The sequence below is a fragment of the Lactuca saligna genome, chromosome 3, assembly GCF_052625555.1.
Source record: "Lactuca saligna cultivar CGN05327 chromosome 3, ASM5262555v1, whole genome shotgun sequence".
In the NCBI taxonomy this organism is placed as follows: domain Eukaryota; kingdom Viridiplantae; phylum Streptophyta; class Magnoliopsida; order Asterales; family Asteraceae; genus Lactuca; species Lactuca saligna.
This window is the reverse complement of record NC_136419.1, coordinates 182227629-182238266: the sequence shown is the minus strand read 5'-3', so window position 1 is coordinate 182238266 and position 10638 is coordinate 182227629. Positions and strand designations below refer to the sequence as shown.

The following is a 10638-nucleotide window of genomic DNA, read 5'->3' as shown; positions in this document are numbered from 1 at the left end:
AAATCCTTATATCTGCTAATAATTAAAGTGATCCAAATAGCCAATGGCCATCACAAGTTAATAAAAAATAATAAAGTAAATTATAAAATTAAATCAATAATATTAGAGTAATTGTTAGAGACGATTCGTATCTCCTATTAGAGTTGATAATTCTCGACACGACACGCGACACGACACGAAATAAATGGGTTTGGGTTGAGTTTTTCAACCCGCTAACCCGCCAACCCGTTTATTAAACGGGTCATATATGGGTTTCTCAAAAAATAAATGGGTTGACCCGTCAACCCGTTTATATTCTTAATAAAAAAATTATTTTATTTTTAAATATATTTATGTATCAAGTATTAATATTTAATAAGTGTTATATAATATATATCATTTATTCATAGACCATTTGACTGTTTTGACATTTTGACTCGTGGTGGATGATCTAAGGTCGTAAGTCGTAACCTATAAGGCTAAGTCTGTAACATGTTTCTATGAATGTTTTTACTTTTCATTTGGATGCTTAAGACTTAAATGTCTAAAATTCGGACCCATGAACCCAAATCTGACCCATGAACCCGCTAACCTGTGAACCCTTATAAATAAATAGGTTGGCGGGTCATATATGGGTTTATGTTCCAAACCCACCAACCCGCGACACGCCAACCCGAACACGACACGATTGCCCGGCCTATCTCCTATAACTCGAATAGTAAATAAATGATATTTCAAAATCATAGTGGGTAATCGATTATCTTGAAACAATTTACAATTTACATATTTATGTTATTTATATTTAATAAATTATATTTAATATGTTTTGATGATATTTAATACGTTTAAAAAAATTAATTAAAATGTTCACATGTATAATGATATATAAATTAGATTGACTTATAGAATTGTTGACCATAATATATAAATTATTACAAAATGATATTTTAAATTTTAAATGATATTTTAAATTATAGTGAAACACGTACAGTATTACTAACTGTATACCAATAACCCTTTTGAGAGACGTACGGTAGCACAAAAACTACCCAATTTCTTGCACTAACCCTATACCCCCAAATGTGTATGCAGAGACTGCATACCAGAAACCTTAAGGCGAACTCACTTCTTCGGCACACATCATACCATCGTTTGTTCCAAACAAATTAGATTAAACACCTTTTGCAGTTGTTGATTGCAAATCAGGACCAAGGCTGTGAAATTGGAAGTGTTAATCCAAATACAATGCTAAGATTCAACATATCCCTCAATCTATTATTCACATTTCTTTATTATTCTATGAAAATATAAATATTTACATATAATCACTTACCTGTTGAATATGCAGGAATAATCAAGATAGCCAAAAGACGTTATTTAGATGAAGACTGGGTGTATTTGAAATGATCAGGTACTCTGAAAATTTTCACCAAATATAACTCTGCAGTTTTGAAAATCGAAAATGCTATAAATTAGGAGATTATTCTTGATCGATTATATTCAAAATTAAAAAGAAATTTATTTTAATGATCTACTTTCATATTTTGTGTATACAATCTCATTTTACAAAGAAATTTTGTTTAAATTCAACTTAAACTATAAACGTAAATAAGAAAATTGAAGATTAAAATGAAATACAAAAGAGAATAAGGATAAAAAATAGTAAGAAAAGTTAAATCCAATCATTCACTTGTAAGCAAAAGCAAAAGGAAGTCATACAGATTGTATTGTCTATGCGCCCATTGAGAGTTGCACACATAGCTGAATCCAGCACAAGTGGATGCACATGTTTTGTATTTTGAGTTGGGGTTTTGGAAGCTAATATGGTCTTTTTTCTAATTAAAAATATCATTGTTGAATTTTGTGGTCTCTCGTAAGATCTACTCAGAGACATTTCACCAAAAAGAAAAGAAAATTATGGTTTAATGCAATGTTGGAATGAAAAGTAGGATTCATATCCGGTGAAAGTGACATTTTGGTTTAACTTTTTTAAGTTAATTCCCAAAATGCCCTTCAACTATTTTTCCCTTAATAATTCAGATTTAAATTTGGTCATCCTGTTCTTTTTTATTTGGGATAAAGTTGACGTTGTTTTATGTTGGATCATATGATTATACTTCTAATCTACAACAACTTCTCCATATTAATTTTTTTTCATATGAATTTCATTAAAATGAAATATATATATGTTGTGTTTGCTTTCCCATTTAAATATTCGTTTTTATCAAATGTTTTTAGGAATTGGTTGGTGACTTGGTGTGTTAATACATGAGAGTGTAAATGATCATTCATGTTGATAAAGTAGAAAAAGTCAATTGCCCAGTTGTAGTAATACATGTAAGTCTCTTCTTCCCACTTGTAGTAATATAGTTGTAGCATACAACAACTTACTTACAACTATTTGTGTACTATAACATCATAGTTCCATACTTCTATATTACAAAGATCTGTTTTACTATTTTTTTCATTTAAGGCATTGTTTTAGTTAAGAAATCATTTTATAAAGTCTATGGCTATAATAGGAAATAATTTTATAAAGAATATGGCTCTAATAGGAAAAACTGAAAATGGAATAATAAAAAGTACTAAAAATTTATATATGATGTCCCTAAGATATAAGTAGAAATACCAAAACATGAAAAGTTAGTAGGGGTAATACGGTCTTTTTTTCATTTAAAAATGCTAAATATGTATTAAATGTAATTATAATAACAAAACTACATTACATTTTTGGCCCGTTGAGTAAACAAATGGAAAAAATAAAAAATAAATAGCATTTTAGTTGTATTGAATGTTGGAGTTTTGGTAACAACCATTACAGGACCAAATTGCCCTATTTTCCCTTTGTTCTTTTAATTGTACCAAACCATCCACTATTAGAGTAAAATAATAATTAATACCTAAATGATCCCTTCAAGTTGGGATGAATAACAGTTACATGAAGAAAAATTAAAGAATTAAAAGTAGGTTGCTATAATATGTGCTAAGTAAATTGTTAATAACTGTTGGGTACATATATATATATATATATATATATATATATATATATATATATATATATATATATAGACACGCAGTAACATATATAAAGTTTAACAAATCAATGTAAGTTGACACACAGTAACAAATGAACAGAAAAAAACATACAACAGTAAGCTAAGGGACATAAGTGGTATTAGTTGTAGAATGCTACTACATGCCAATTTCATTGTTGTACTAGTTATTAAGTAAAAAAATAGCATACATTTTCCCTATAGCATAAATATTGTATCTTTTTTTAGGCTCACTATCATTGAATGCTTAGGTAGGACCTCGGTTTGTGACATTCTGATGTCCGTACTGTTTCTTTACATACAAGTGAAAACATCTAAGAAATGAAAGAATCTACATGAAATCGATGAGAGTTTTCTCTGTTCTTGTTGCATTATTACTTCTGAAAGCAAAAAAGGAAAAATATATATTTACTTCACGTACTCATTTTTTCACTTATTATGTAAAAAAATTATTTATTTTAATTTACATCATTTTGTTATTTTCATTGATGGAAGTTTTGCAGGTAAGAATTGGGTTATAGAAGACACCCATAATAAAAAAAAAGTTTAAAAAATTCTGAGAATCAGTACAGGGAATGGTCAATATATATCTATACGTAGATGCTAATAGACTTGGAAGTGGAACTCAATGATTAGGTTTCCGAAAAGTGTTAGTAGGTTGTTAACAAATATTAGGTTGTTCAAAAAAAGGGACAGAAACAGAAGTGTAAATGATCATAAACTGACATTATACCATTTGTTTACCACATAAATAATCAAAGGAAGGTATTAAAAACAGAAGGAGAAGAAGAAAAACAAAAGATATAGTACATCACATAAACTGACATTAGTGAACAAATTTTTGTTTTATACTAACCAGGTAGATTCAAATGTGTGAATGCAGATGGTAGTTTGCAGAGATGGAGAAGAAGTATTGATTGATAGCTCTAAAAATGTCAATAAAGAATAATTTAGGAGATCGATTGCATTCCTATTATGTTGGAGTTATTTTTGGTAAAAGATAATGTGATTGAATTATCAATAACTGATATCATATCTTTATACTTATTTTATGTACAAAATTCAAACGTGAATATAATGCTTTCAATGATAGAATGTTGGAGTATTATAACTGATTTGCTGATTAATAGGAGATGAAGATGTTGATGCTTAACTGCAAGAAATGGGCGGGAAAAGCAAGCAGAACATAGGTGTGGAAGTGACATGTGGCAAGAAGGTGGAGTAAAACGGTGACATGTGGCATTTAAAGGAGGTTTTTATTAAGCATGGAGATGGAGATGACATGAAGCTTGAAAGCCTAGCCATCCCTAGTTACATCCATATCAGATATGAAGCTAATATTTGGTGCTGCCATTTATCTGCAATAAAAGGAGAAAAAATAAAAATTAATTAAATAAGAGACAAGATAAGCACATATGTATTCTATGAAAGGTAATTTTTCTACTCTCATAAGAAAGAATTAGAATAATAAAACTAAATCTTGTGTGTGACTTCATACTTCGGTGTCAATAAGAAATTTAGACTACTATAAATTGTTGTAAGATATTGAAACTGACTTTGCATATGAAAAGTAGTCAAAGTGTTATTATTTACTTGCATAAAGAAGTCCAAATTGCAAATTGTTAAAAGAAGTATACTTTTAAACTACATAAGACAAAAGAAAGCATTATTGCCAAAATTATGTACACATTATTTCTTTTGTTTATTTTCATACTTCCTTTTCATGGGATCTTGATGTTTTGCCAAAATTGCTAAATTACAAATAAAGGGGCAAAAAAGTCATTGGTAAAAGTCAGATTGAAGAGCTTCATATCATATGTAATCTCAATAGTAAATAATGTTTGCAGAAATGAAATTCTGAAAATCTATGAATATGAAAATTGCAGTCAAGTTAATTTTGTTTTCAAACTTAATTGAATGAAGAAAGCATTATTGCCTACTTGTATAGGACAGCCCCACTTTCTTTCATGAATATTTATTTTCCTACAATTAGTTTGCGGGTTATAAACAAAATAGTCAATAGAGAAAAAAAATATCAAAATATATTCACTGCCTCAATAGATACCTCCTTTTATCTCAATTATTAAGAATGGAGATGGAGATTTGGATAAGTACATATGTATTCTATGACAGGCATTTTTACTGCTATCATAAGTTTTTAATTTATTCAAATATGGTTCTGAATTATAATTATTTAAATATCATGGTGTAGCAAAACAGTCATTTGTGAAAGTCAGATTGAGGAAAAAAAACTGCACTGGGAGTAAAAAATTATACACAACTAATTTATGTTCGAATTTAATGTATAGTGCAATATAGGATCTTAAAGTTCATTGCAAAGTAGTTTTACACCAACCTGATGGAGAAGAAGATAGAAATAAACAGAATAAAAGAAAGTATAATTATTTTGTTTTACACTAACCTTATGGATTGAAATGTACGATAAAAGATGGTACTTTGCACTTTGTAGAGATGAAGAAACAGAAAGTCGTCAAAACATATAAAAATATTTAGGGGTTCGGTATTTATAAATGCAATGAATAGGAGAAGAGAATATTCTAATTGTGATTTAATTCCTAATTTGATGGCTATATATTTGGTAAAAGATCAATTAATTCAAAACCAATGCTGATTATATGGGATATGAGTAGATATGAAATTGAAAATTCAAAATTTGTTTGAATGCAGGGACAATAACGTAACCAAAGAGCTAATTTTTAGGATATGATATACATTCCTGAAGTAGGAAATGGGCGGGAAAAGAAGTGAGAATAGAGGCAGAAGAATGACACGTGGATTGTTGGGGGTTTAAGGAGGGGACAAGTGGCATTTAGGAGAGGCAATTATTAGGAATGGAGATACCAACCTTGAGTTTGTGAAATGAAAATACTGGAGCTAAAAGTACTTCCTATAATGCATTGTTTACAACTTAATAATAGGGAAGACTCATATACACGTGATTTTTCTGGACATACAAACTTTATTTGTTTTCGTATAAATTACAGAAATGACCCTTTCTATTCATAATAACTTGGGTAAATTACACCAATCGTGCCTCGTGTAGGTGCCAGAAAGCACGTTTAGTCCCTATTTTCAAAAATTAATTCGGACCATCCCTCATTTGGTTAAAAGTTGCATGCTTCATCCCTCGTAAGTTTAAATTTGCAAACTTCATCCCTTACAAGTCATAAAATGACTATTATGCCCTTTTGTATTTCATTTCCAATTAATTTAAATGTTATAATAATTATTATTAATTTGAAAAAACAAACCCAACATCCCTACCCCCGCTTTCCTTTTACTTATCTCTCTTCCTCCCGCTTCTGTTAACTCTTAAAAACCATTGATCCACCACTTCCGACCAACCACCACCGGAGCACACCCCTTAAAGTCAAAATCCGACCGCTTTTTTTTTCTGTAGCCTCCCCTATTCACAGAACTATCAACCATTTTTTTCCAAACACCGCCTTCACCATGAACCACTTCACTGACAGATCGCCCATGGAACCCAACCTCTACACCACTTTTTTCTAACCTCTACATCACCGAAAACAGCAACCGTTGCTGCTACCATCCTTGAAAATCCTTGCCTTCAAATGCCACCACCTAACAATCAAACCTGTTGCTGAATACCAATAACATTTATGAACCTCACCTTCACCAAACCGTCTAGAAATGCCATGCAATCAAGCCTTGAAAACCATCTCAAACACCGCATGGAATGTGATCCCCTCTCCATCTTCGTCGTTGATAGAGAAGATTTGGGTTCGATCTAAGCTTGCTTCTCTGATTTAAATCTTCCTCTTCTCCGATTTACAAGTTTAGGGTTCGTTTTTTGAGATTAAAATGATGATCGATGGTGGTTATAGGAGATGCTAACAGTGATAAGTGGAGGTGTCGGAGATTAGAAAGAGGATAGTGAAGAGAGAGAGGGGAGGGGAGGAGAGAGAGAGAGAGAGAGAGAGAGAGAGAGAGAGTAGTCTGTATGTGTGTGTATGAGAGAGAGAGAAGGAAAGAGGTGGATATGACCGATCAAATTCAAAGAAAAAAAAGGAAATTGGAGAAAGGGGAGGGGTGGCTTGGTTGAGTCGGCCGGAGATGTCGCATGAGTATTGAAGTCGGCCGAAGGTGTCGTCGGAGTCGCCACTGTGGGTGGTGATGGTGGATAAGAGGTGTTGAAGAAGAAAGAGGGGCATAGGTTATGAACATTTGCTTAGGGCCCCATTTCTTTTTAAAAGTTTTTTTTAATCAATAAATAAATCAATCAGTAATTAATAATTACAAACAAACAGAAAAATAAATAAAAAGGAAATAAACAAGGGCAAAATGGTCTTTTTTTGTACAGAGGGATGAAGCTTGCAACTTTTAATCAAATGAGAGATGGTTCGAGTTAATTTTTGAAAATAGAGACTGAACGTGCTGTCTGGCACTTGCACGAGGGACGATTGGTGTAATTTACCATTTTTTAAATAAATAAATCAATAAATAATTAATAATTACAAACAAACAGAAAAATAAATCAAAAATAAATAAATAAAGGTAAAATGGTCTTTTTATGTACAGAGGGATGAAGCTTGCAACTTTTAACCAAATGAGGGATAGTTCGAATTAATTTTTGAAAATTGGGACTGAACGTGCTTTCTGGCACTTGCACGAGGGACGATCGGTTTAATTTACCCTAATAACTTACAATTCCTTTTTCTTTCTTTTGTTTCACTTTTTGTCCTTATAATCTAATTAACCCGCCATTTGCAAAATATTTCCTTTTTCTTTTTGCTTTTTACCCCTATAATTCATGTGTTCTTACACCTCCTTCACAATAGATACCTTTTTATTTTTACTTGCCATTTGCGGCCCTTAAACATTATTTTTTTTTCATTTTTATCCTAAAAACCTACGTTTTTGTAAATATATGTTGCAAGATCGGTATATACAATGTTACCAACCTTATATATTTTTCTACCAACAACTACAATATTACCATTTATAACCTTTTTCCTTTGTCTTTTTGCTTTTTACGCATATAATCTAAACTACAAAAGGACACGCGGCTCCGCCGCTTTTAGACTATGTCATAGAAGTTAAATATCGGCAAACATTAACACCCCGCTCCCGAGTTCAACTTAAAGAGAGAAAAGAAAGGAAATGGGAGGAAATGAGAGGAAAGCAAGAGAGAATGGTGCTCCCGAGTTTCATTAAAGGAAGGAAGTGGAAGGAAATGGAACGAAAACTTTCCCTCCTACCTTTCCTCCCGATTTGGGAGGATTTGAAAAGAAAGAACAAAATGTCTAACTTTCCTTCCATTTCTCTCCAACTCGGAAGCACAAATGACAATTTCTTTTTCCTTTCTTTTCTCTCCTTACTTTCTTTTCTCTTCTCTTCTTTTCTTTGCTACAACTCGGGAGCGGGGTGTAAAAGATGTGTTGAAAGTGTAAATCGCCACAAATAAGGGAGAAAACCGAAAGCCCCTAAAATTAGATGTCAAAAGTGTACAACCGAAAGAAAGAACATTGATGGAAAAAAAACGAAAAATGTTGTGGCTATAATGTGAAAGTTGCCAAAGTTGGAAAAATATGGTGGCAAAAGTCTAAAGGAGGTTTTTTATATTTTTTTATGTCAAAATGTAAAAGTTTTTACTGCAAGGCTGAAAAGTGTCAAAGTCACTAAAAATTTGTGGCAAAAACATCAAAATATAAAAGATTTGACTGTAAGGATGAAAAGTGTCAAAGTCACTAAAGATTTGTGGCAAAAGTCTAAAGGCACAAAAACTTAGTCAAAACTTAAAAGTGTAAAAGTTTTCACTTCGAGGACTAAAAATGTCAAATTCATCAAATACTTGTGGTAAAAACCTAAAGCAAAAAAAGATTACTATTCATAAGGTCCCTTGGATTTAATATATATATATATATATATATATATATATATATATATATATATATATATATATATATATATATATATAGGAGTAGGATCAAATGAGAACACCTAAAAGGTTGAGAACGCGAGAACAGATCTGGACCATTTAAATATTTAGATCTAAGGTTATTATTAAACGGGCGATTTATGAAAAATTCTAAAACTACGGACATTAAAGTGTAACTTTTAAATTGCCAGAAGGGCATAATTGGAACTGCAAATTTACATATTTCCTACAATTTTGCACCCTCTCTCCTCTTCCCGTTCATAATCATGTATCTTTATCTCCTTCGCTCTCTCTTTAGGGTTTAAAAATAAACGCCTCTCTCAATGAATTCGGTTCCCTTTTCTTCCCTATCTTCCCATTAATCGATCCACTGCCGTCTTACTTCAACTTCAGGTTTGAATCCACGTATCAAATCAGTGACATTGGATTCTAGTTCCACAACAATTATCGACGATCTGACATCGGCTTCTGCTTCAGAAGAAGAAAGTCCAGCGAAGATCAAGCGAAGATCGGCGCTAGGGTTAGCGTAAACAACCAAGGCATCAGTTATTTATGTTATTTCATTCAAGACATCAGTTTATGTTATTTCGTCTCCGTGGCCGACGAGGCTGAAGAGGAGGAAAGGAGGAGGCAACGAGGGGTGGGTTGTGGGTCTCGGTGGATAGAAGATGGGGCATCTTTGGTGATTGGCTGGATCAAAGAGAAGAAGAAAAGAGAATGGAAGCAGCGGGATGTGGGGTCTGCCATTGGTTTCCGCCTCCAGTGACAAAAGCCCCGATATTGGGTTGTTTGGTGATTGAGAAGGGCAGCAACGATTCAAAAATAGGTAAGGGCTCCTTTTTTTTGTTCTTGTTTGATTTGGCATAACTCAATAGGCTATTCTTTTTTGTTCTTGTTTGATTTGGCCGAACTCGATAGGCTGAAGTGGGTCTTTGAAGGCTCAAGTGACAGCCCTTACAATTGATGGAAGAGATAGCCACACAATGTTGTAATTAGATTCAAGGTAAAAGGTTGTGCACATAAGCTGTTTGATGATATGCGTGAGAGGGGTATTCATTTATGAATAGCAGGGTATTCATTTGCTAATAACAATGTATTCATTTGTAAATAGCAGTGTAATCATGTGTGAATGAGTGTATTTTATTTATGATTAGAGGTATTGTTTTATTCATTTGTGAATACCAGGGTATTCATTTGTTAATAACAATGTATTCATTTGTAAATAGCAATGTAATCATGTATAAATAAGTGTATTTATTTATGATTAAAGGTACTCTTTTATGAAGAAATGATAATTTTTACACCCCTTTTATTTTTAGTTAATTAAAAGAAAGGCAGTGAATTACTTGTAAATTGATATGCATTCATTTGTGATGACAGTACTATTAGTTTTTTTTGAAAAAAAAAATCGTTTATGAATACAAATGTATTGATCTGGGGTTGGATTTCTATTAATTTAAAAAAAAACGTGAAATATGAGAAAAAAAAAAATTTAAGAGAAAAAGTTAAATTTTTCTGGTTTTAATTTTTTTTTTTTTGATAAAAATGTTTTTTATATTTCATTAATAAGAACAATAAAAAATCAAATATCTCCTTTTTTGGTAACTGATCATAAATTTAAGGAAATTTGATTGATTTTATTTTATTTTAATTTAATTAAAATATACAATTACTTATATGCTC

At 31.6% G+C, this 10638-nt stretch overlaps 1 long non-coding RNA gene across 1 annotated transcript; it reads left to right on the top strand.

Annotated features, from left to right (window-relative positions):
* The first annotated feature begins 1024 nt into the window (after positions 1-1024).
* Positions 1025-4020, top strand: LOC145034068 (uncharacterized). Its single transcript, XR_013677864.1, has 3 exons — positions 1025-1390; positions 2218-2316; positions 3916-4020. It is a non-coding gene; the product is annotated as an uncharacterized LOC145034068 (long non-coding RNA).
* Positions 4021-10638: the final 6618 nt, after the last annotated feature.